We start from the raw sequence: 13,287 nt of genomic DNA, 5'->3' as shown, positions 1-13,287 counted from the left end.
GCCTGTGCTTGCTGGAAGTACCTGCCAAGGAAACTTGACCTACACCAGTCACAGTCCTCCAACACCATTAGCTAGCTTCCTTCAGGGGCCTCCAAGAAACGGGTCTCAAGGCACACTTCACACCTAGGGAAATCCCTGGCTAGCCACACCCAAGGAGAATGGGTGAACAAAGACAAAGAAACCTTCACAAAAACTCCAACCTGACCTCCAGCCAGTTCAGTCCCTGATTAGCTCAAGACAATCTTCTTAAAGTGTATACTACATAGGTGAAAAATCTTATCAAAATAATACTCTTTCATTTTGTCAGCATTTTCACCAATGGTGCAGAAGCAATGGTAGTGAAAAGTGTGGGTACCTTAGCACAAAATAAGGCAGTAGAATCAAGTTGTACTAGAACTGATTCCGTTGTAGTCATTGTTTTCATCTCAGCTTGCACTTAACAATTAAAATGCATTTACACTTCTCAATTGACATTTTTATGATGAAGTAGTAAAAAGTCATAGTTTTATTGACTCTTAAAACCACATTTCTTTACGATAATAATGTAACTTCATAAAGCAATTCTGCTCTCTTCTAAAATATGTTAACTTGAGGAGGGGGAAACAGCTTTTTTTTTTTTAATTTTGAGCTAACTAGCTACTGTTTTCATAGAAATCATTTTTAAGGGAATCAAAAAAAGGAAGATCAGAAAAAGTGAAGTGGAAGCAACATATGAAGGAATGATGACCAAATTTTTTCCCAAACTAGTGTAAAAAAGACTAGTATGAAAACTGTGATACACAAAAAATGAAATTTTTAAAAATGCAATTAATCCCAAGAGAGAAATGGAAAAATGGCAAAATAAAAAAAATTAAAGTAAACAGCATTCAGTAAAATGATAAAATACACTTAACTATATTCTTCTTATATTTAATACAATGAAATTGTAGTCTAAATATTATTTTCAAAGTGGAGTAAAAAATCCCATATAGGTGCAGCTTGAAAAAGGCATGATTTATAAGGACACAGAAAGATAGAAGGTAAAATGATCCATTTTGTGTAATATGGTAAAAGAGTATAGTTTTGAGTTTTTACTTTTGGGTCTCCTAATCAATATCTTCCTTCTGTATCTGATGTGTTCCTTAACTCAGTCACCACATTTATTATTCTTCATGAAAATTTTCATAATTTCTAAGTATTTTCTCTGTGTGTGTATCTCTCTTTCCCTTTCTCTCCTCCCCTCCCTCCCTCTTCCTATCAGTTTATTCAAAAACAACAACTTCCTGCACCCAGGCTATCCTATCTAATAAAAGAGAAACATGGTAATTAGTGTACGACCGCTACCCTTCCCATTGGCTAATCAGGGTGATATGCAAATTAACTGCCAGCCAAGATGGCGGCTGGCAGCCAAGCAGCTGGAAGCAAACATGAGGCTTGCTTGCTTCAGTGACAGAGGACTCCATCGTTCACCGCCTGTCGCTGCCAGCCTCTGAGCTGAAACTCTAAGGAACTATGTTACAAATATAGAAGCTAAACAAAACCCCAGAAACCTGCTTTAGTCGCCCAGCTTCAGCCAGCAGGATCGCAACATTGTTTCAAATACAGAAGGTAAACAAAGGCCAGAAACCTGCTTTCAGCAGCGGAGGCCTAAGAGCTGGGGCCTCAGAGCTAAAGCTGGCCCAGAATAAAAAAGAAAAAGAAAAAAAGGAGCAGTTGGGAGCTTCAGGTACGCGCCAGCCTTAAAACAGCCCTCAGCCCCTTACCCAGGCTGGCCAGGCACCCCAATGGGGACCCCCACCCTGATCCAGGACAACCTTCAGGGCAAACCAGCCAGCCCACACCCGTGCACCAGGCCTCTATCCTATATAGTAAAAGGGTAATATGCCTCCCAGCACCGGGATCAGCGGAGGTGAGAGGCCTCCCAGCACCAGGATCAGTGTGACAGGGGGCAGCGCCCAAACCCCCTGATCGCCCTGCGGCTCTGTGTGTGACTGGGGGCGGGGCCACAACCTCCCTATGGGCCCTGCTCTGTTCGTGACAGGGGAAGGCGCCCCAACCCTCTGATCAGCCCTGCTCTGTGCCTGATAGGGGGGAGCTCCCCAAACCCCTGATCGCCCTGCGGCTCTGTGTGTGACAGGAGGCAACGCCCCAACCCCCTGATCGGCCCTGCTCTGTGTGTGACGGAGTAGAGCCATAACCTCCCCATCGGCCCTCCCCTGAGTGTAACAGTGGCGGTGCCCCAACCCCCTTATCGGCCCTGCTCTGTGGGTGATAGAGGGCGGCGCCCCAACCCCCTGATGGGCCCTGCTCTGTGCATGACAGGGGGTGGCATCGCAACCTCCCCATCGACCCTGCCTTGAGTGTGACAGGGGGCGGTGCCCCAACCCCAATATCGGCCCTACCCTGAGAGTGACTGAGGGTGGCATCGCAACCTCCCGATCCGCCCTGCTCTGTGCATGACAGGGGGCGGCGCCCCAACTCCCCAATTGGCCCTGCTCTGAGCCTGACCAGGGGCTGCACCTAGGGATTGGGCCTGCCCTCTGCCACCTGGGAGCAGGCCTAAGCCAGCAGGTCGTTATCTCCCAAGGGGTCCCAGACTGAGAGAGGGCACAGGCCGGGCTGAGGCACTCCCCCTCCCCCCACCGAGTGCACAGACTTTTGTGCGCCGGGCCTCTAGTCTACACTAATAAAAGGAAAACATGCAAATTGGTGTCACTACGCTACACCCACCAGCCAATCAGGATGAGTATGCAAATTAACCCAACAAAGATGGCAGTTACTTTGCATATACAGGCACAGAGCAAAGACTGAAGACTGAAGAAGCTTGCCTTCTCTGTTATGGTCAGAGCAGAGAAACATCCAGTCTTGGCTTCTCTGCTGCGGCAGGAGCAAAGGCCTAGGTACCGGGTGCTGGAGGAAACAGGTGCAGGCAGCCAGGGAACGAAGGCCTACTGCATGAATCTCTTTTAGTAATATATAATCTTCCTAAGAATAGGATCCTGTCTTTCTTGTTTCTGTAAACCCAGTTTGGCACATCTTATCAATTAATAATGTCATGTATGTATATAATGAACTTTTTTTTTATGTGCTTACTATGCATGCCAGGAACAATTTTTAATGTTTTAAGAATAAGACAAAGCCCTAACCGGTGTGGCACAGTGGACAGAGCATCGGCCTGTGGACTCAAGGGTCCCAGGTTCGATTCCAGTCAAGGGCATGTACCTTGGTTGCGGGCACATCCCCAGTGGGAGGTGTGCAGGCGGCAGCTGTTCAATGTTTCTTTCTCATCGATGTTTCTAAGTCTGTCCCTCTCCCTTCCTCTCTGTAAACAATCAATAAAATATATTTTTTTTAAAAAAAAAGAATAAGACAAAAAAAAATAACTTGTCTCTCATAACAACCTAATGAGGTAGTATCATTTTTTCCGCATTTTACAATTGAGGAAACTGAAGCCAACAGAAGTAACTTCATCTAGGTCACAGGTCATAGCCTTAAACCCAGGCTATCTGAGTGTAAGGAACCTGTTCTTATCCACTATGATTTCATTTTCTTTCTTTCTTTTCTTTTTTTTTTTGTTTGTTTTTTGTTTTTTTGTTTTATGTTAATCCTCACCTGAGGTTATTTTTCCATTGATTTTTAGGGCAAGTGGAAGAGAGAGGGAAAGACAGAGAGAAACACTGATGTAAGAGAAACATATCGATTGGTTGCCTCCTGCATGAGCCCCCCCACCCCCCGAACTACTTTGACAGAATCTTTCATTTCACTAGAGGTTTCTACTTCATTTAAAGACTCACTCAAAAGATTCCAAAGAGAGAGAGAGAGATGAGAAGAGAGGTTGAATTGTCTCCCATGGTGCTTTTGCATTGCTACCTTTAGAAAAACTATTTGCTGATTATAAACAGAATCACATAGACTTGAGGTCTTAAAGGATTAATGCTGTTTTCATAGAGCTGAAGACAGTGTAACTGCTCAAATTACATGAATTAATTAAAGGAATTTTAATGACCAGCTCACCACATTTTCTGAATATAGCATTTATATCTTGAAAATTCTCACTAGCAAGTGAAATATTTCTCACCCAGAGTAGTTGAGAGATCTGTCTCTTGAATAATAGTAAACACAGCTCACATTTATTTTAGAATGTCAGAAACCAGTCCAGTTGACAATATTAATAGAGTGGAAAACCCATGATCATCAAAGCTTACCTGTCAAATATGACAACCTTTTAAATTACTTGTCAAAGTTGACCTGCATACAAGCTGAGATTAACTAAATTAGGCAAGTTAACAATGAGTGTGAAAATGAGATAGCTCTCAGAATTTCAGTTTCAGTGATAATCACTGTACAAATCTTGAAATTGAGTAGAGAAAATAGGGGGAAAGCTTACCTCCTTCCTACAGCCATCTAAGAATAAAAAGCACATTTATACCAATGTGAGAAGTCCTTTGTTCGCCTTTTCCTTAAGTCTTCAAGGTCACAATTACTAGTATACCAGAAGACACAGAAGCAGGGCCAGGTGTGTGGTGTTCCACTCATAGAAGAAAGTCATGTCCCTTTATTCTCTTTGCCCCAGGTCAAGGCCCACTGATTTAGTCTGGGAATCTTCACATCAATCCTTCTTTCTTTATCTTCATCTTTATCATTCATTGTCTGCAAGGGTAACAGTTTGCTTACTTCACCAGTGGGAAGTTTATGTTTAGTGACCTATGGACTGACTTCTGATTTTGAAGCTCAAAAACTGTACTCTTCAAAAATAAAAGAAAAATTACCCTGGAAATAATTACGTAAATGCACTTCAAATCTTTCTTTGAATTGAAAAACAAAAAACAAAACAGAAAGTATTTTTCTTTCTTTCTATGAACCAGTCAGACCATAGAAAAAATAAATATAGCAAGGAAAGAAAAGCTTCTAAACATGATACTTTTCGTTTTTGTCAGCTAACAAAATCAGAAGTCTTACCAAGGCCTCAACTGCCTTCCCCAAAACCTTCCACAGCCCCTCCCCCTGGCCAGCCCCATCCCCAATCACTCCCCCCCTGATCAGGGGCAGGGCTGGCTGGCCAACCTCCTACATCTCCTTCCCCCCCCCCACCCCCCCACCCCCCCACCCCGCAGTGGCCTGGCTTGATCGGCCCCCATTGGGGCAGGCTGGCCAGACACCACTGTGCATGAATTTGTGCACCGGGCCTCTAGTGTTTTATAATAAAATATATCACAAAGGTGGGAAAAAACCCATACACTCTGTTTCTTCTGATTTTTGAAATAAGAAATAACTAATTTAATGTAATGTTCCAAGAATTACTTAGCACATATAATTCCTTTTGGGATTTAAAGAAAACAAATATAGTACAAGATTACTCTGAATTAGAGATGGTTCATAATTGCAGAGATTTTGACTTTAGATTTTGTTCAAGGGTGCTTACTAACCAAAAGAATTCTACCAATCATTAGGAATAAAGCCTTTGATCCCAAAACAAAAGGCTCAAAGGCTGCTTTGCATCTTCTCTTTGCTACTCAATATAATTAGATTGGCTGTTTGGACGCCTATATTTACACAAGATCTTCCTACTTTGTGCTCCTTTGAAAAGGTTTTTTCATTTCCGTCCGCCTTCATTTCTCATAGGGAGCATTTGTGAAAAAGATTCTGAGAAAACGAAGATTAGGGCTCAAAAAATATTCAAGCATTTGTCCTTTCTTATTTTTTTAATAAGAAAACAAAAGTATTTCTTTAAAAGCATTACTTTGATTTATAATTGATTTTTCTCTCCTTATAATAATACTAGAGGCCCAGTGCACAATTAGCCTGTGGTAAAATTAGGACAATCCAAACACATGTCACTTGTGGGAAGAATAGTTCTGGAATATTTTCCCTGATAGAAATGCTATACACATTTTTAGTGGAATGCTGTTTTATGTGGCCATGTATATTCATTCAAATTGTGTACATTTCCTTAAAAAATCTTGAAAGAGTGACTTATTATTCTGTTCAGTTGTAATAGTCTACAAATATTCCATTTGCTTAAAGATACACTATAGGTAAAGCATAAAAACTAAACTAATCAGACACCATTCACATCCAAAAGGGAACCATAAAGGACACATTTTGGAACCACAAAATGCATTTTAAATACTTTGACAGATTGTTTTATATATTTCTAAAAGAATGATTGTATTCACTTAGGACATTTAATCAATAGCATAGTAAAGAAGAATGATTGTCTATTATATGGAAAAGATACCTATAAAGGAAAGTTTTATTGAACAGAACAAAAAAATAACCTCTGTCCCCCAAAAATATAGAGCAAAACATATAATTTAATGTATATTCTCAGTAGCTATAGTTACATGTTCAAATTCACTGTCTTTAAAATTATTAAAGATGTACCTGATAAACTTTCTGTACATTGACAATATAGTAAATGTAGCAAAATTATACTACTAAGCTACTGACCTTGAGGAATGTCATGTAACTTGCATTCTTCATAGGTGAGGATTCTTAGCCCTTACCTACCAAAGACGAGTGTAAGACTTCTACTCCCTTAGAGATGATCTGGAACAGTGATTCTCAACCTTCTGGCCCTTTAAATGCAGTTCCTCGTGTTGTAACCCAACCATAAAATTATTTTCGTTGCTACTTCATAACTGTACTGTTGCTACTGTTATGAATTATAATGTAAATATCTGATATGCAGAATGGTCTTAGGCGACCCTGTGAAAGGGTTGTTCGACTGCCAAAGGGGTCGCAACCCACAGGTTGAGAACCGCTGATCTAGAAAATCTATTATTTAGCCACCCTCTATGTAAATTGTTAGAGGCAGTCTTCAGCATATCATTGAGATAATAAAGCCATAATGCAATTAAATCCATGACTTCATGCTATTTGGGGCTACACACAAGGACATTTTTGGCTTTTATGTATATGTGTAAGTGTCATCTTTGCAATAGTTAACAAAACATGTTTTACAGTATTGGGAAACTAAAATTTAAAGGCTATCTATATGTAGAAATTATTGCAAATATGTTTCTGAATAATCAGATAGATTCTGCAATGTAAAGAGAAAATCAAATGGCTCATTTCAAACATGAATATCATGAGATTCTAAAGAAAGACAGAATAAATTAAATATGTTTTATAAATTCTTTAGAGTTTCAAGAAGACTTCCTCATTTGGATCTCATTATACTAAGTCCTCACTTAATGTCGTCTATAGGTTCTGCGACTTCACGTGAATCAACATATAGGAAGCCAATTTTACCACAGGCTAATTAATATAAACAAGAGTTAAGTTCCCATGGCATCTCATGAACATTATAGCAAAACAGTGTTGATGAAACAACATTACGAGAGTACCTGCTGTACTGAGAAATCTCAGTCCTACGCAGGACAACAGTAAGAGCCAGGAAACCAGGGTTCTAGTGGCCATTTCACTATTAATTCACTTTGTCACTCAAAACAAATCAATTAACCTATCTAAATCTTACCTAACTCCTCCTTAAAATTGGCAAATAGATGAGATGATTTCTATACTAGCCTCTAGCTCTCGTATTCTGATTACACCTTGGCTTGAGACCAAAAATCTTTAGAGTAAGATAAGAGACTACCACTTAAAGACGTTGTGAACTTTATAAATGATATTCCTACAAATATAAGAGGGGCAAAAGCTTGAAGGCAGGGAAATGAAAGGCTTGCACTTCCCCACAGAGTTGCATGGTTCATTTCCTCCCTTCAGTCAGGGCTCTGTGAAATATCCCCTCGTCAAAAAGACCTTTCCTGAAACAACCCCTGTAACCACTCACTCATCATTCTCAGCACATTACCATTTTAAATTTTTCTTCCTAGTATTCCTTGCCACCAGACATTTTACATTTTTAAATATTTTGGTTGCTTTAATCCCCTAATGAATATAAACTCCATAAGAGCTGTTTTGCCTTGTTTTAATTCATGGAAGTGCTTCTATCAGAGTGGAGCCTGGCATAAAGAAAGAGCTCAGTGAAAGTTTGTTGCCTGAATGATTGATGCTTTGGACAAGTCCATCCATATGACTGGACCACAGAGGTGCCTTGACGCTGTGTCGAAGAAAATGAGGTTGGAAAAGTAAGCAGGAATATGGTCATGGAAGGTCTGGTGTAACATCCTAGGTAGGGCTGCCCAATAGGACTTTCTGTGATGATGGAAATATTCTGGATTGGTGCTGACCAATTCTGTAGGGAGTCACTAGCCTTGGAATGAGGCTGGGATTGAGGAACTTTATTTCTTTTATTTACTTTTAATTCTTTTTCTCTTTAAATGTAAAGAGCCTCATATGGCTAGTGGCTACCATATTAAGCTGTGCAGTGTTTAAGGGATTTGAAACATTTTGAAAACAAGAAGCCATGGAAGTTTTTGTAGCAAAAATAAATAAATAAATAAATAAATAAATAAATAAATAAATAAATAAGGCATAAGAAATATATTTTTGAAAATGATACAGAAAGTAATTTTTAGAATGAATTGGAGTAGAGAAAAACTGGAAAGAAAGTGGCTAGATAGAAACTTACAAAAATTTGGACATTAGGAATTGAGGACCTGACTTAGGGCAGTGACAGTATGAACAGAAAGAGAAGAAATGATTGGGAAACATCAAAGAGGCAAAATCTATAGGATCTGGATGTTTTTAACTATGAATGACCCCATGTTTGCTGCTGTAGATGATTACATAGATATCAATATCACTAACAAAAGGCCCCGGATGGTGGAGAAAAAACACACTAGTGTTAAGGACATTCACTGATAAAAATTCAGCTCATTTTGAATACTTTTTAAATCTAGATACCTAAATCTCAATATCCAAAATCCAAATGCATATATTTGGAAAAATATTTTTGCTTGCTTTCCTAGTTGCTCTATAAACAATTACAAAAAAGGTTTGTGTCCAATTTAAAGTTGACATTAAATACTTTTAAGATTAAATATATATATGTGTGTGTGTGTGTGTGTGTGTGTGTGTGTGTAAATGTGTGTGTGTTTACAAAAGCATATACAAAATAAACTCAAAATGGATAAAAGACTTAAACTTATGTCATGAAACCATAAAAATCCTAGAAGAAAACATAGGCAGCAAAACCTCAGACATCTCTCCTAGAAGAATGTTTACTAATACATTGCCTAGGGCAAGAGAAACATGGGACAAATAAACAAATGGGATTACATCAAACTAAGAAGGTCTGCACAGAAAAAGAAATCATGCTCAAAATGCAAAGAGGACCCACTATATGGGAGAACAAAGTTGCCAATGATACATATATAGTTTGAAAAATAATTTAAGACTTAAGATGCTATTAAATGAATCCACTCTGTTCCTCATTCTCATACAAAGCCACCTGGGACAAGCAGGCGCACATTTTTTTTTTTAAATGGAAGAATACATTTTTATTTTAAGTTCACCTCTAAACAGTGAAACCCTTTCTATCACAACACAAAGAAGACTTCTCCCATATTGGCAACTGTTTTTATGTGGTTGGCAGGTTTCAATGGTTCTGAACATGAATAAAATCTAACTACTCTGCTGGATGAAAAGCTCACAAACTTCCTCTTTTAAAGATGAAGTAGAAAATAAGTGTCAACTGTAAGAAAGCCAAAGAATGATTTAATATTTCATCAACAAAGAAGCCTTGACCCTTATTTGCACCATTGAAATCTTAATGTAACAAAGTCATATAATGGGACAGTCAGAATTTAGAAGCAAATAAAATTCCTTGGCAGACTGAGGACTTTTGCCATCTGTATCTCAAAGCAGAAGAAAACGTTCTCTGCGTTCTGACTTAGGAATTAGCACATTGAAGTCAAAGGTGTATTTATATATCCCAAGCTAAGTAGAAATGAAAAGAAATGTTTGCAAGGCTCATGATTTGAATAAAACTGCCTATATTTTGAGAAACCACTCCCTATGGACTTCTAGTGATTACAACAGCAGGAAATGGAGCCAAAGAAACTCAAAATTAATTGAAAAGCATGATTTTAAGGAAATTTCCCAACACCCAATAGAATGATAATATAGATTTCAATGTATATCAACTGGTAGGGCATATATTTAGACCACAGCAACCTGATAGAATATAATTCATCTGAGAGACTGCATCTAATAACCACTTTTTATATTCTTCTTCTGAAAGAGATAAGATTATAATTACAAAATATGTGAAGTTATTTTTATTTTTTTTAAAATGTTTTTGTTCATTTTAGCGAGAGAGGAAAGGAGAGGGAGAGAGAGATAGAAACTTCCATGATGAGAGAGAATCATCGATTGGCTGCATCTTGCACCCCCTATTGGGGATGAAGCCCTCAACCCAGGCATGTGCCCTGACAGGAAATTGAATCGTGACCTTCTGGTTCATGGGTTGACGCTCAACCACGGAACCACACCGGCTGAGCACCTGAAGTTACTTCAAAGAAGTAGGTGTATGTTAGGATTTCAAACTTACAAACTACTGAAAGTTTTCAAAATAAGAAACAGTACAAAGAAGCAACCATATGTAGGAGTATGTGCAGAACATAATTTACTTAGTGGTTAATACTCGTCTGATAGGTTCAGTCGTATTTTGAATAACTAAATTTTCATTAAAATTCAGTGTTCTATGGATAATATCATAATTTCTAAGAATCAATTAAACAATAAACTAATTGTTCATAGCCTGTGCTAGGAGGCAAAAGGGGACTGGAAAATCTCACAACTGTGAGCATAGGTATTGGATGGTACTTTATTAGTCCAGACATTGAAGTTTTAAAATTTTCTCAAAAATTTATCAGTTCATTAACACATGTTCATCTCTTTGTGTAAATAGGATCAAAAGATCCATACTGCCACTTTTCCCCCACTTCCTTGCCCATGCCACGCCCTCAGAGATGTGGCATTCATCATTGGTTTGGATTTAGTTCAAGTGTTTGGAATGACTAGTCTATTTTTAAAGAATTCCTGAGATACAAGTTGGAAGTTATCCCATTACAAAAATATAAATCTGATTTTCAAGGTTTTAAAGCAATAAAAAATGTATTCTAAAACTGTATTAGCTTAACTGAAAAATAAATATCTTGTTAGGAATGAATTTTCAAAAAGGCAACCATAGTCTAATCTACTGCAGACAAATGGTAAATAAATTTCCTCAACCAGATCTTCTTTTCTTGTCTTGCTCCTATTGGCCTTATTGTCCTTATTTCACTTCTCAAAATTACGCAGTTAAAAACAAACAAGGAAGAAGTCTACCTGTCTAAGGAAGTTGTCTTCCAAAGATTCCTATTACTCATCTAGGAAGTCCACAAAGGGAAATAAAATACATTACATTCAACTAATGTGTAAAACAACAGGAATAACTTTGGAAAGGGTAACAAATGTAAGCATTTTATTTGAATATGGATAAGGCAACAATGCTCATAGGAAGAAATTTGGAAGTAGTTTAAATTAGAGCAGGGCTATTGCACTTATTTTTAAATTGGCAGTATTATTTAAAATAAGTGAGTTTGTAACTTTAAAGTTTGAAATTGCATATAAGGAAAGACATCAAAGGAATGTAAAAAAGATCATACTTGAGTATGTATTTTAACTCTTAACTTCCTAGCTTGCCCTGGAGTATGTTATTTAATGTTCCTGAATCTCATAATCTTAATCAATAAAATGACCATAGTTATATCTGTATTTATAGCTTTCATGAGATAACCGCAATGCCATATGCAAAAAGATCTGGTTAAGAGTAAATTGTTCATGTAGTCTCATACCTAACTAATAGGAAGTGTGACTAACATTGAATAATTGGGGAGATTCTTCATCTGAAGCACTCACAGTAAAACCAATTTCAAACTAACCCTCTTTTGTCTATATTTATTTGATAGCTAAGACCCATCATAAAAAAAAAGTCTCCAAGAAGACAAAAACAAGAAAATTAAGACTGGTCTGCAAGTTTGCCTGAAAAAAAGTAGGGATACTTAAGTGAAAACTATCATGGAATTTGACTGCACGCCTATGAAATTATCAGATAACTAAAATTTAAGCCAACACCATGTGCTATACCAGTAAAATATGGGAGAGCAATGGGAACTCATAAACTTCTGATGAGAGGTACATTGCTACAGTCACTTTGAAAAACTGTCATCAGCTAGCAGGCATATATCTCACATAAAATTGCAGAGTTATACTAGTATAAACATAAAAAAATGCTCATAACAACAGTGTTTGTAATAGCCAATAAAAAAGAACATAACAAGCACATGCCATAAAAGTAAAATTTATGACTAAGTTGTAAAGGAAACAAATTAACTACAGCCACCTTCAATGAAATATAAGAATCTTATAAACATAATATTAATTTTAAAAAGCATAACAAAATAAACTATGTAATCATGATTAATGTCTATGAAATTAAAAAAACATGTAGATTTGTATTATTTTGCTACATGAGTAACAACAGTTTAAAGAAAAGTAATTCCTGTAAAATCAGGATAATTCTAGTGAATAGGGATAAGGAGAGGATCATTAAAGAAAGCCATGCATTTTCAGAGTGCTGGGATGTTCTATGACATATCAATGGGTGGTGTTTACTTAGATGATCACTTTATAATTATTAACACCAGTGTACATTTAATATTATGTATTTTCTGTACTTTTGTTATATTTCACAATTTTTAACATTTTTAAAAATTTGGTCATGCTTATTGTAGTAGGCTGAGTCCTCCCAAAAGGTATGTCCACCCAGAACCTCAGGATGTGATATTATTTGGGATAAGGATTTTTGCAAATGTAATTAAGATAAGAATCTCTAGAGACCATCCTGGATTAAAGTGGGTCTTTTTTTTCAATATATATATATTTTTTTATCTATTTCAGGGAGGAAGGGAGAGGGAGAGAGAGAGAAACATCAATGATGAGAGAGAATCGTTGATCAGCTGCCTCCTGCACGCCCCACACTGGGGATGGAGCTCCCAACCCTGGAATGTGCCCTAACCAGAATTTGAATCATGATCTGCTGTGTCATAGGTCAATGTTCAACCACTGAGCCATGCCAGCCAGGCTTGAGTTTCAATGGTATATTCTTTTTTCACCTACCTTAATTACAGAAATGTATGTTGCACACCAATATGATTAATTTGTTCTGAGACATTAATATATATATATTGCAAAATTGAGAGATCAAGTAATAGAAATATGAATGAGCTATTTAGATATATAGGTACAACTAAAAGAAAGAGCTTACAAAGTTCAAATACTGTATTTGGCTTTGGTGATTCGGTATTTTGGACGGGGTGGCTAAGAGCAGAGATCTCTATATTTTACACATTGTGC

The 13,287-nt window shown here is 37.5% G+C and overlaps 1 long non-coding RNA gene across 4 annotated transcripts in view; it reads right to left on the bottom strand.

Annotated features, from left to right (window-relative positions):
* LOC308520094 overlaps positions 1–13,287 on the bottom strand; it is a 60,844-nt gene that overhangs the window by 32,720 nt on the left and 14,837 nt on the right. For all 4 annotated transcript variants that reach the window (XR_013996071.1, XR_013996072.1, XR_013996073.1 and 1 more), the window contains exon 2: positions 4,367–4,629. This is a non-coding gene — a long non-coding RNA (uncharacterized lncRNA). The remainder of the gene's footprint in view (positions 1–4,366; positions 4,630–13,287) is intronic.

Source organism: Myotis nattereri (assembly GCF_964212035.1).
Source record: "Myotis nattereri genome assembly, chromosome: 5".
Taxonomy (NCBI): domain Eukaryota; kingdom Metazoa; phylum Chordata; class Mammalia; order Chiroptera; family Vespertilionidae; genus Myotis; species Myotis nattereri.
Note: the sequence above shows the minus strand (reverse complement) of the source record. Positions and strands in the feature narration are given on the sequence as shown.